The following is a 14,591-nucleotide window of genomic DNA, read 5'->3' as shown; positions in this document are numbered from 1 at the left end:
GAGCACAAAGTTCTTAAGGTGAGCTATAGTGATCACCCTATGTTGGTCGTCCTGCAGCCTGCAGTGTGAAGCGTATGGCGTGCGTCAACTCTTAGCTTGTTACAACACTAGAAGCCACATTTATGATCAAAGTTTGATATACATGTAAAAAAAACTTGGTCAGTATGTTTATCTTTACAATATCTAGGCTGAGTTGGAATCTGGGTCACTTGGATACAAAAACTAGATCACCAGATCAAGTCCTATAAAAACCTTGTAGCCAGTCCAAAGACCACATTTTTCATTAACCCTTTGCATGCTGTGAAATTTATCGTCTGCTAAAATGTCGTCTGCTGAATTTCTTAAATTAGCATTTCTTCGATTTTTTTCAAAAAATACTATCAGAATAGCAAACAGTTTGGATCCAGATGAGACGCCACGTTCTGTGGCGTCTCATCTGGATCCAAACTGTTTGTAAAGGCCTTCAAAATTCGGTTCCCGCACTGAAAGAGTTAAATCTTGATGAGAATACATATCTTTATAATTTAAATAGTGTGTTCAGATCTGGGTAACACTTGTAGTTAAACAAGGTCACCAGGCCAAATCTGAGAGAGAACTTGTTACCTCTCACGAAAAACATTAACTTCTCAATCTGGATGAAACCTGGTCAGAATGTTTATCTTTACATTTTCTTGTAAGTTTGAACCTGGATCAGGTTCTTCCAAAAAGACACATTTATGACTCAATGTTGATGAAATTTTTTAAAACGTTTATCTTGGCAAAATCAAGGCTGATCTTGATTCTGGGTTTTGTGTGTAAAAAAATTGGTCGCTTTAATAGTCAAATTTTAGAAAAACTTTAATATCACTGTAAGTCTTGATGAAACATGGTCACAATGTTTATCTTTACAATATCTGGGCTGAGTTTCAATCTGTGTCATGTGCGACCAAATATATTTTAGAAAAACCTCTAGCACATTAGTGGCAACATTTATGACTAAATCTTGATGAAACTTGGTCAGAATGTTTATATTGATCATACACCAAATTAGAATTTGGGTCAGGTGTTTCCAAAAAATAGGTCACTAGGTCAAATGTTAAAACAAGAGGGCCTGAAAAGCCCAAAGTTGCTCACCTGAGAAAACAAGACATTATTGGGACAAATCTTCTGACCAAGTTTCTTGAAGATCCAAAAATAAATGTGGCCTCTAGAGTGTTAACAAAGTTTTACTATAGCCATATAAGGAAATGCCCCGCCCCCAAGGTGGCCATGTTTTTCAACCAACCGGCATCATTTTTGAACTCGTCAAAGATATTATTGGGATGAATCTTCTGACTGAGTTTTATGAAGATCGGACAATAAATGTGGCCTCTATTGTGTTAACAAGATTTTACTATAGCCTGATATACTAAAAGTAAGGAAAAATGCCCCGCCCCTTGGCAGCCACGTTTTTCAAGCAAACGTAACCATTTTCGTACTCATCCATTATATTAATGATACAAATCTTCTGACCATATTTCATGAAGATTTTACAATAAATGTGGCCTCTAGAGTGTTAACAAGGTTTTACTATAGCCATATAAGGAAAAATGCCCCGCCCCCTGGCGGCCATGTTTTTCAACCGTTGTGCTCAGGTGAGCTAAAAACAAAACTTGTGACCTTCCTAGATGCCACATTTATGACACTTAGTCTTATTGAAAATTGGTCAGAATGTTTATCTTGACAACATGAAGGCCATATTTGAATTTTGGTCAAGTGTGGTCAAAAACTAGATCACCAGATAGTCTTCAAAAAATTGGCATCGTTGTCCTCTTGTTAAATAATAGTTTTCCTTTAGCAATTTATTTTCATAATTGTGAAGTAAAATTGTTTATGGATAAACAGGTCGGCTAGAATTCAAACTCAACTTATTCATTCCATCACACACGTAAAAAAATATAATTTTCCTCTTGCAAAAAGGTATTTACAGAATTGTGAAGTAAAATTGCTTATGTGACTAACAGTCCCACTAGAATTCAAACTACTAATTTATTACATCACACACTTTAAAACATGCTAATACTTAGCAATTTATTATTCAAAGGATTTATATGCCTAAAATTATGTAATATACATTTTATAATTATTCATTTTATTATTACATGAAATACTGATTCTGCATCCTTTGCAGAAATATTACCAGTTACTGCCTTTTATGTAACAGAAGTATGTTAACAAATTCAGAGACATAAATAACGCTATCTATGTCTCTGACAGATTCTATAATCTGTTAGGTGAAGACAAAAGGTTGATGTATTTAACAATGGTTCTATATTAGGATCAAACATTTATTATTGGAAATATTATTGTTGACAATGTTTCCATATTTAGATTGAACATGTTTTGTTAGAAGTATTATTGTTTACATCTGGTAAATATCCCCTGGTTGGTGAAGTAAACAGATCCTAGGCACTAATGTTACCTTCCATACCCTTGTTTACTTGTTTATGCTACCGCAATATGTACGGTAATATTGGCCTTACATAAGCACTGTCCTTACAAGCAGTGGTGATAATGCATGTTCAGTTAAATTTCCTATAATAGTCATATGCTGGCCTAGGTGATAATGCCATAATGCAGAGCACAGCAGTTGTTTTGTATGTAGATCTGATGGTCTTCAGGTACACACACTCTTCCTATGAATTCAATACATAGACATTTCTGTCCGTTACAGTCTGTGTGTCAGACAGTCCATAAAAACATACGTGTCCTACATAGTACTTCTCCAATTGTCCATGATGAGCAATAAAACTTGCACGCATCAATCTTTGTGATATCAAGTTGTGATTGTGCAATAACTACAACTATTTATGCCCCCGGTAGGGTGGCATATAGCAGTTGAACTGTCCGTCAGTCCGTCTGTCTGTCTGTCAGTCAGTCCTGCGTCCGTCCGAAAACTTTAACATAGGCCATAACTTTTGCATTATTGAAGATAGCAACTTGATATTTGGCATGTATGTGTATCTCATGGAGCTGCACATTTTGAGTGGTGAAAGGTCAAGGTCATCCTTCAAGGTCAAAGATATATTCAATATAGCAAAAGTTATTGCAAAATGTTAAAGTTGGCGCAAACCAACCAACAGACCAACCAACAGACAGGGCAAAAACAATATGTCCCCCACTACTATAGTGGGGGACATAAAAAGGCTTCACGTCCATTTCCTGGGTAGAATCCGTAGTTGATGTCTTAAAGATGCTCCTGTTATGGGGATCAAACCTGTAACCTCCAGGTTGCTAACCAGACATCATAACCACTACGCTATGGCAACCTTATAAGAATGCCGGACAAAACCCCTCCCGGACAAAAACACTCCCGGCAGTTTAATAGAGGCCGGACAATAACCCTCCCATGAAAAAATGGGGCTGGACAAATACCCTCCCATGAAAAAGCGGGGCGGACAAAAGCCCTCCCGTGAAATCTGAGCCACGAATTTAAGTACCAAAGATAAATTAAATAAGTAATTCAAACAATTTAGTTACATGCAAACGCATTGTAAATTGTTAACAGAATTTCAATTTCAAATTCGCAAAATTTTCATAAAGTCCCCGGGAAGCAGGTTTTTTGCATAAATGCCCGTATGACGTGATTAAGCGTTGCTCTGTAACGTATTGCATTCAATCTAAATTTAAATTCACTTGTCTATAAATGGCCTCATTTTATGTTTTAATTGATGTTGTTATTATATTGGATTATCGGATATATATGCACATTAGAAAAGCGGTATGTAAACAGTTTATAAATCAGTGTCCGACAAATCCATTGCCCGGAGCCCGGGGGCTACCGAAATTTTTCATCGGGCTACTGAATTTTTCCAGCTGACGCCCGCCGGGCAACTATAAATCTATAAGAGCGGTTGCCCGGTTTATTGACAGCATTTTTCATCATCATTCGGATCGTTAATCTCGTGGCGAACGGACGTGTTTCTTGCGTTAATCGGATTATTGGATTAGCTTAAATATTTTTTTATCTTACAACCGTGTTCTTCAACTTAGAGTCTTAGAAAATCTCGTATCAAGCTCAACCTTAAGTCAGGGTCTATCCTCTGAAGTCCTACTTCGGAGATAGTGCTCTAACAGCAATAAGCTCCAAAGTGAATCAGTGTTAGGAAATTAAGGGAAGATAAGAATTATTCAAATCAATAGGATCATAGTTTTCTTTCTTTATCTACTTTTCAACAGAGTCTTTAGGAACAAATCTGTCAGAAATTACTTAATCAGTGGACTAGTGAACCATAAGCAATTACAGGGATTAATAGAGGATAATTAAATAAGATATCAGTGACTTAATTAGTGGTTTAATCTCTCTTAAGTGTGATAAAGTGGGTGGATTTTGAGAACAAAGAAGGGTCGCGGAAGTAGTAAGTCTTGTCAAGTGCCAAATCTAACATTATTTACCACTTTTACCACCTTTAACCCATTGAACTAATCCTTTTTCTCAAAAGCTAAACAGTTAAACTAGTCTTAGGTAGTAGTACATTGACTGTACCAGAAATTAACTTGGGTTATTACTTTTCTTAGTTTACCTCTTTAACACGCCAGTAACATACCATTTTAATAGAACCGCGCACCTGCCGGTATCTCCATCACGTCCGCGCGCTCCAATATAGGTGACCTACTTTAGACGTACAGACTTAAACCGCCGATAATACAACGTAGTTCGTGTACTAATAAGACCAACCCACAAGGGAAAAATGCAACGTGTCACAAAAACGTTAACAATGAAAACGTATGCCAATGTAACCGCTACGTTAATGGTGACTCCAAAGATTCAAAAATCTTCTTTCCGCGCCGGTGACCTCTCAATAGACTCGGAGACGGGTACACCTTACACAGTCACGTTGACCCCTAAGGAACCCCTGACCCCCAACCAACACGTCACGCGTAACTCGGATCCAAGCCCGGATACCATCCCTGATTCTATCCCTAACTCACCCCAATTCATTGCCACTCTGATAACGAATGACGCGACGCATCAGACAAACTCTACCCCCTCAAAGGTCAATCAAACCCTCAATGACAAGCCGGTCAAGGTACCTAATAAATCTCCCAGGCCTCAGTCCACTAGGCAATCCAACAACTATGACCCTGGACAGGCAATATGGCTCACCCTCTGCCTTGGCACTGTCGCAGCGATCTTCCCGCGCGACAAGGCCAAGGCAATTGGTGATGCTTTTGTGAAGTTTGTTGGATCAGAACAAACCAAACCGCTTAAGGAAGTTAAAGCCGGACTGCTATTTAAAATAAGAAAAGACGCGATCACTAAAGCACATCAATTCTCCTATGGTAACTACGACTTTAAACTGACCGAACAACCAAAACTAGGCAAAGGCATAATTCATGTCCCCCTAAATGCAAACATCGAGAAACTAAAGAATGAACTAAAATCTAAACCTAACGTAGAGGCCGTCCATAGTGGAGCAAGAAACAAATTTATAACAGTTACGTTTAAATCCGAAAACGCGCCAACCAACATCCTAGGCCACAACGTTAAGCCCGCACTATTCGCCAGCCTACGGTGCTTTAAGTGTCAGATGTTCGGCCATGCATCGCACGTTTGCAAAAACAATGCGAAATGCCCACACTGCGCGGGTAACCACTCGCACGCGTCGTGCACATCAAGAAACACTAGGAAGTGCGCAAACTGTGGTGGAGGCCACAGCGCGGCGTATAAGGGGTGCCCAGTGTACCTCAAGTACCAAACCACTATTAACAACAAAAACCTTCGGCTTACTAACAACTACCTTCATAACATGTCTACAACAAATCAGCGCCCTAATCTAGAACAAATTGCTAAACAACTCGTAGGTAAATCTGAAGCTGAAATACTAACTATTCTCAAAAATAAATTCCCTGAAAAAGAGGCTGAGCAACTCAACATCAAACCAACACCGCCCGTGCAACCATCACCAACGCCCGTTCAACCCACAAAACCAAAACAGGTTATGAATCCTCCTCCCACACAACAACAACAATCACAGCAAGCAAAAACCCACAAACCAACCATTAACGCTAACAACCCGGTCACCCCCAAACAACAACAACAAACACCACTACGCACACAATTCCAACGTCACAACTGGCAACCCAGAAACAATGAGAGCTCGCCTCTACACATCCATAGGAAAAAACTTAATTTGAACCGATACCGCCCGAATCCTATCATCATGCGACATAGCCAGCACAAAAGGCAAGCGCTCGCGCCGCCGTTCCCGATATACTTCCGTCACCCGTACGGTCTATACTAATAGAATAACTTAAGCTTGTGCACTCTCCCAATACAAGCCCCTCAATGGCTACGACAGCACCTAGTATTACGTCAAATCTAACCGTAATGTCGTGGAACGCCCGAGGGGTTGGCTGTCATGAAACCAATAACAAATTGTATGAGCTCCAAAACTATGTAAATAATAATGAGATACATGTTGTATGCATCCAAGAAACAAACTTTAGAAGCAAAAATAAACAAGTTCAATTAAAAGGATACCAAGAACCCGTGAGATCAATAGAAGGGAAAAAGGCAACGGCCACGGGGGTAGCTATATATGTAAAATTGGGAATCCCATTTACTGAAATTAAGATTAACCAGGATTGCCCGATTGAGTCGTGTGCTATCACACTCTACCTCGATAAAAACCTGTCCTTTCGTATCCAATGTGTCTACGCTCAAACTGTAGAAAATACTCTAAAAAACTACTCAAAAATTTTTCACTCACTAGACCATAGACAAAACAATATTATCATTGGCGATTTTAACCTCAAACACCCTTGCTGGAACCCCGAGGGCGATCCGCGATGTGATGATCATGCGGAAAATTTATTAAAATTACTAAATAACACAAGCCTCAATTTCTTAAACGACGGGCAGGTCACGAGACTAGCCGACCGCGCCGGCCATTCCGACAGCGCGATCGATCTCGCCCTTATATCAGCTAAATTACAAGCGATAAGCGACTTTAATGTACTCGACAACTCATTTGGTAGCGACCATCTCCCTATCGTGGTGAATTTAAAACTGAAAATTGAACACACCCTTCCGTCAATACAACATAAGTGGAAAATCCATAAGGCTACACCTGATCAATGGAATAACTTTAAAGTTCAATGCAATAACGAATTTCTGCCCAACAAAGATAATACTGACTCTAACACTCACTTCCATTCCTATCTAAATAAACTCACGACAGCGCTAGACAATTCTATTCCTATAGCCAACAAAAAACCTAAAAAAATTAAACGCTCAGTACCTTGGTGGAACGAGGAATGTGAAACCGCTATTAAATACCGAGAAAAATGCAGGAAAAAATGCATCAGAATCAGAACGGGCCCCAAATATGAAAAACTTAAAGAAGCCCGAGCTAAGGTAAAACAAGTAATTAAAAAAGCAAAACTAGATAGCTGGAACGAGTTCTGTAACAATCTCTCGTATAAAACCACTAGCAAAGAACTTTGGTCTCAAGTACACCGTATGCAAGGCAGACCGCCTCCTATAACTCCGATATTCCGCATCAATAATGAAATACTTGTAACAAACGCAGATAAAGCTACGGCCTTAGTACGCCACTACCAAACGGTAAGCAGTGACAAAGGCTACTCGCGAGCCTTCATAGCGCGAAAACTTAAAACTAAAAACGAATTTCCAGAATGGCTCGAATCTCATACACAGACCAAAACTCACAAATACAATTCGCCTTTTAGCTTATTCGAACTAGAAACAGCCTTACTGACTTGTAAAAACGGCGCGCCAGGTGATGATAATATTCATTACAAAATACTGAAGCAACTCCCTCTCTCTGCAAAACAAGAGCTCCTTGCCTTATACAATAAATCATGGGCCGAAGGCACCCTCCCGGATGAATGGCATGAGGCAACAATTATACCGATCCTCAAACCTAACAAACCCAAAGAATCTCCAGCCTCATACCGGCCGATCTCGTTAACATCAACGTTTACTAAGCTAATGCAAAAAATGATTAAACCTCGATTATGCGCTTATCTTGAAAAACACAACCTAATTTCGAAAAATCAATCAGGGTGTAGAGCCCACCACTCGTGCGAAGATCATATAGTGCGCCTCGAAGCCGACATCAGAAGAGCTCAAAATCTAGGCCAATCGGTAGCAGCTGTTTTCTTAGATCTCACTGCCGCGTTCGATAAATTATGGAATGAACATGCGATCTATATGTTACATACATTAGGTATAGAGGGCACCATGCTCAAATGGCTCGCAGCCTTCCTCACAACGCGGAAAATAAAAGTAAGACTACAGGACGCGACCTCCGAAACGGTCGACACAACAAACGGCTGCCCCCAGGGAAGTGTCCTCTCCCCCATATTATTTTCCGTTACAATGAATTCGCTAGAACGCACGATTCATAAACATAATGCACAAAATAAAACAGACCTAATTGATCTTTCCCTCTTTGTAGATGACAGTGCCATATGGACTACCTCATGGTCGCCTAAACTAGCAATTGATAAAATTCAAAACGCACTGACTGCTATAGAAACTTGGAGTGCAACATACGGCTTTCAAATTAATCCCTCAAAAACTCAAGCAATTGTTTTTTCTAACCGCACATCCAAAGTAACTTCTAAAAAAATCTCAGAACTTCCGCAATTAAGACTATGTGGCGCTCCGCTTCCGTACCTCGACAAAATTACTTTCCTAGGAATGACATTTGATAAATACCTAACATGGGAAGAACACATCCTCAAATTAACAGTGCGCTGCCAGAAAGATCTTAATTTTCTCAAATGCATTCAAAAAAATAACTGGGGCACAGACAAGAAAGCACTGATGAGTATTTACAAAGCCACTATCTGGGCAAAGATAAATTACGGAAGCATAGCATATAACTCAGCCAGCGATACACTACTAAAAAAACTTCAAGTTATCCAAAACACGGCACTCAAAATAATCACGGGCACACGTAAAACCACAAGCACCGTTCTTATCCATCTCGAGTGTGGAATGCTTGACCTGGACCATCAAAGGCAAATAAATCAAATGAAGTATTACGCGCGCACTAATCCTATGGAAAACAACCTACCGATCAACTCAAAGGTCACCGAAGACCCGGCCTACCGTAAAACTAAAAGTCGCATTGGAGTCCCGTACGCGCAAAATGTCCGAGCGCTTAATTTATACTATAAAATTAACGAAATTGAACTCCAACCACCTACCTACTACAGCCTTAGTGAAATAGTAAAACCCGACATCGACTTTCATCTATCAACACTGATTAAAAAATCCGAAATTGACTCCAATAGCGCAACCATAGCCTTAAATTACATAAATAATACATACGGCGGGCACACACAGATTTTCACAGACGGTAGTAAAAACGAGGATTTAAAATTAGCCGGCGCTGCGTACGTAGTATACAACCCTCAAAATGTCATTATCCACCACAACAGATTAAAACTTAAAAAAGAACTTTCCATATTTGCCTGCGAGCTAGCAATAATTAATGACGCAGTAAGGTGGCTTAACACGCTTAACACGCACGAACAGACTAACTACGCGATTCTAACCGACTCTCTTAGCGCATTGCAAGCACTACACGCAGGATCCTCGAAAACGCGACCAGATTTGATATACGCAGCTCTAAAAGGTATCACAAAACTGACTAATAAAAACATATCTCTTAAACTTATATGGATACCTAGCCATGTAGGCATCCCGGGCAATGAATACGCAGATAAACTTGCCAAGCTAGGATCCCAAGACGGCCTACCCTCTGAGCTAAAACCCAGCACACGCGAAATTATAGCCATTATAAACCAAAAAGCGTACAATGAACAGGACTATAAATGGTCAAAATACTGCACTGAGCATGATTTACCACTTATCACTAACCCCAGCCATAAGATCCATATCTATAGCCCCATTAAGCAAGAAGATAGGGCATATACGCGTATGCGCTTAGGGGTGACTAGGTTACACGGTGATAGCTACGAAACTGTTCTGTGCCCCAAATGCAGTGTCCCAGACACCTTCGAACATTTATTCTTCATATGCCCTCAACATGCGGCCCAAAGACTAGAACTAAGTGCAGGTATAATAGCAGCATATAACAATATTTCTGTTATAATTGATCGCAGCCTACTGTTAATGCCCCCGAACAAGATCGGATCCGTTATAAGACAACATGTTTTTAAATTTTTGCGGGATACGGGATATCTCAATAAAATATAAATACAATAATTACATCGCATATTAGACAAACAGTTAAAATACTCCGATAAGCGAGCTTCCACTGCGTATGCCTTATTAAAATAAAATATAAATATTACATGTTAAATACACAAGATACATTGTTTCCTTAGCAATCTAAATATTATAAATATCATAAATACACTAGATAAATTGGTTCTCTAACAACCTAATCAGTTAAACCGTAGACCCCGAGTGGGACGCCGCGTTGGTGCGGGAGACGCCGCAGGGGTGTTATTGTTATAATAGTGTATTTATATATATATCGATTTACCCCTAGATTTCATACAAACATCATATATCCGTAACAATATCTCTTTGACCTTATACTAATAGTAACTTGAGGTTTTACTCCCATATATATTGCAAACCAAAGATAAACATGTACGGAGAGGACTTTTTTTACGATTTGTGCGCAATTCAATTATCTCCCTTGCAAAATCAAGATAAAAGGAAAATCGCATTAAAATCAAAAACTAAGGGTAACAATAGATGCATACCTGCACTTAATCTATAAAATAAAGCGATACAGTAGGGCATACTAACTATCCAGAGTCTTCTTGCATAAACTATCTTCCTTAGGTTATCCGAAATAGCAAAAATATGCGTATAAACAAATCGCGTAACCTACAAAAAGTGCAAATATAGCGCGCTCCGGTGCCGGATTAAAAAACACATTTAGGTAACTACATATTACATATCATCTACCTTTCTTCCTGACCCCGTCCGTGGACTATAGCCATAAAGGAACCCTCTGTGCGGGCACGGACGACGGTCACTTCCGTAAGTCACTGGGGCTGCTCGCCCGGGCCCGTATAGAGTAAACCTACGGTACTATCACGGCCTGAGCATAACGCAGATATGACAACCGACCTATAGTTATTCGTCGCAGGGCATAGCCAACGGGTCACACCTGTGAGTCAGTGGGGCCCCCTGGTCTGTGCCCTGTGACGACGCCACGGGCGGGTAAGGGCTGACAAGCTACACATTATAACCCGGTAAAATATCAACAACACTCTCTTACTAAAACGACGGAAGGGTATACGATACCGAATATAACTGTCAACCAAATCATGGAATATATCGGCCGCCTGTCTCGTTTACAACCGCGAAAGTACAACATAAACGCAATTAAACCCTAAGGGCACGCTATCAGAATCAATGACGGATAGGTACTCTTAATAAAAATAAAAAAGAACATCTGTAACCACTATGTAACGATATGGACAAACCTAAAATCCCCCCCTCCCCTGTAAACCAAAACATCGGGCTAACAGTATCCGGGTTCCGCGAGACCCTCCTCCCCTGTGCTGGTCTTCATTATTTTAAAATTTTTGCCGCTGCACCCAGCACGCAGCAGCCGACGACAACGGTAGTGGGGTAAGCACGCAGACACTACACTTCCGCACAGAGACGGAAGCCGCATCAAGTGCGTACTCAGGTAACACAATAGAGAAACCTTCAGTACAACCCCTTTAGATGTAGATATCTCAACCATTTTATATATGCATTATATTTAAAAAAATAAAAAAATAAAAAATGTTGGATGGAGCGTGTCGGCTGGGGTGGTGAGGCGCCCCCTCTGCGCACTGCGGCTCTGTCGACACGACCCACCCAAGATTACCAAAAAAAGAAAAGTGATGATAATTAGTATATTTGTTTCTCAGTGTATAGATAGAATAACTCATTGCAGCCCATTTACTTACTAACCATTTAAATAGCCACAATAACACATAGAACTGCTGCCTCTGATATCATACATAACCCGAACCAGTAAAGCGCTCACTCTCTGTCGACACGACCCACCCAAGATTACCAAAAAAAGAAAAGTGATGATAATTAGTATATTTGTTTCTCAGTGTATAGATAGAATAACTCATTGCAGCCCATTTACTTACTAACCATTTAAATAGCCACAATAACACATAGAACTGCTGCCTCTGATATCATACATAACCCGAACCAGTAAAGCGCTCACTCTCCTAATACCAAACTACCATAAACACAGCCCATCTCTTCTATCATAAAATAAATGATCTATCAAAAACAAAGTCTGGCCCTCACAACACCACAGTGCCACAGGCAATCACCTCAGAAAGAAGAAAGAAAATCTCGAAATTGTCTAAGCCCACAAAACAAAATAGTCATCTTGGTCCAATCACACACTCAGTCCATCTCTTCTATCATCTAGTACATGATCTGTCAATAATCTAGTCTGACCCTCACATCAACATACAACCATTACCCAAAATAGCAACAGAGAGTGCCCAAGCTACTATAAAATATGATACAAGGCAGCAAAAAATTATATGTACTAACACTATATACTAGTATGCCGTCCCGCTTGAAAAATACTAAAAAGAATTACTGTTTGCAGTTCATTGGTACACTAACCTTTACATGCTCCTATGTAGCCGGCTCGAGCCCTTAGCTCGACATGCCCTAGACCAGACCACAATACTAAACCTGGCATATTACACAAACACATAGGAATGCTGTCTTTGCTTGTATAACCAGAAACACTAACGTGTGCGCTCTCCCTAAAACCAAATTTACTCAAACTCAGCCCCTCTCTTCTTTCATCAAATAAATGACCTATCAAAACTAGTCTGGCCCTTACAACACCACAGTCCCACAAGACACTTAACACATCAAGAAGAAAGAATTTACATAAAGATTGTCTGCCCCCAACGAACTAGTCATCTCGGCCCAATCAAACAAACATAGTCCCCTTCTTCTATCATCGTATACATGATCTTTCAAAAACTAGCCTATCCTACGCAATAACATCCAAACTACATACCAAATAACAACAGGGAGAGCCCACGTTACCGCAAGCTATGGCACAATACAGCAGAACTACACATGTATATAAACACCAATACTAACACTATGTACTAATATGTCCTCCGCGAGGGACGTTAAACGGGGGTGCAGTGTATCGGTGCTATACACCGGGCACTTAAAAGAACCAGGGGCGCCTCTGGAATCGGGGCGTTTCCTGTATCCTGCTCGAACCCCCACTAACACCTCTCATGGGGCGGAGAGCACAACAACCACACTTGGGTAAATGAAAGCTAGAGCACAGGACATAATCTATAATACCATGAGTTTTCAAATTAACATCAAACATAAATAAATCAGATGATATATCAACGGAGTTTTTAGATCATTTATTTACTTAACCTATCCAATTATATAAGCAAATACAACATAACAGCAAAATTAATACATCCCAGCTTGATACACGGTCTGGATGTTTGGCAGGCGGGTGGGAAGGAACGATGGTGACTCTGGATAGGGCTTTGGATGGCTCCATGGTTGGTTCTCGACTGATTTGTTGTCGCGCGCAGCAAGTGGGTGGATGAGGGTGCTTGTTTCGGGGGTCCTCAGCGGTTGGGTGCTCGGGCCGGGGCAGTATGCGGGCGCGAGGGGGGGGGGCTCGGGCTCGCTCGGCGTGGGTGAGCTTGTGCGGGGCGGCGGGTTCTGCGATCTGGGAACTGCAACAATATACAACCCTTCACGACTGACCGACGACCGTAAATTACTGACAGACACCTCCTCTTCCGCTCCAGACAAATGCACAACAATCACATACCACACACTATACACAACCATACACATCACCACCAAGGAACCCGGAACACACGGGCGTGGCGCTCTCATACGCGCCACCCGTAATGAGTGGGGGTGTGAGAGCGATACGTGTGTGTGTTCCGGGTCCTATGTACCGGGTGGTGTTGGGTTGTGGGTCGCGTTGAGTGTCTTGTACATTAGTAATGTGCGGGACACTCGGCGGGATCCGCTCCTCATCACCACCTTTAGGTAGCTAGCACATTAAGGTCTCATTGGCCAACGTGCAACAAACTCTTTTAAAAATTAAAGTATTTGGCGAATACCCGGGAAACCGGGGTAAATTTGACCTACTTTGACTCTAAAATTAACCTTTTTCTCCTGAGAGGTCACAGGGGCAGGTCGGGCTACCGTAACCTCGTGAAGAGGCCAGTAGGACCTGTAAATAAACTCTGAAACACACACACGCCCGGTTTATTGACAGGCATACGTAGAATAAACACGCTGACCATGTGTTTGTACACTGTGTATTGCTTATAATCCGATAACAAAGTGCAATCAATTATCTAATCAGTCACCGATCACTTGCGGTAATGTCGTAAACAATAACAGTGTATTTTAATCATCCAATCAGAATCAACATTTGTCGTCTGCTAATAATATAGAGGGCCGGTTGGAGTTGGCGCACATGATGCAACATCATTTCGCAGTTTGGAACTCTTTGTTAACCGCAACAATGAGTAATAGCGACAACGTTTCTGATGTCGTTAAATATCCAAGGACG

This window comes from Dreissena polymorpha, chromosome 4, assembly GCF_020536995.1.
Source record: "Dreissena polymorpha isolate Duluth1 chromosome 4, UMN_Dpol_1.0, whole genome shotgun sequence".
Classification (NCBI taxonomy): Eukaryota; Metazoa; Mollusca; class Bivalvia; order Myida; family Dreissenidae; genus Dreissena; species Dreissena polymorpha.
Note: the sequence above shows the minus strand (reverse complement) of the source record.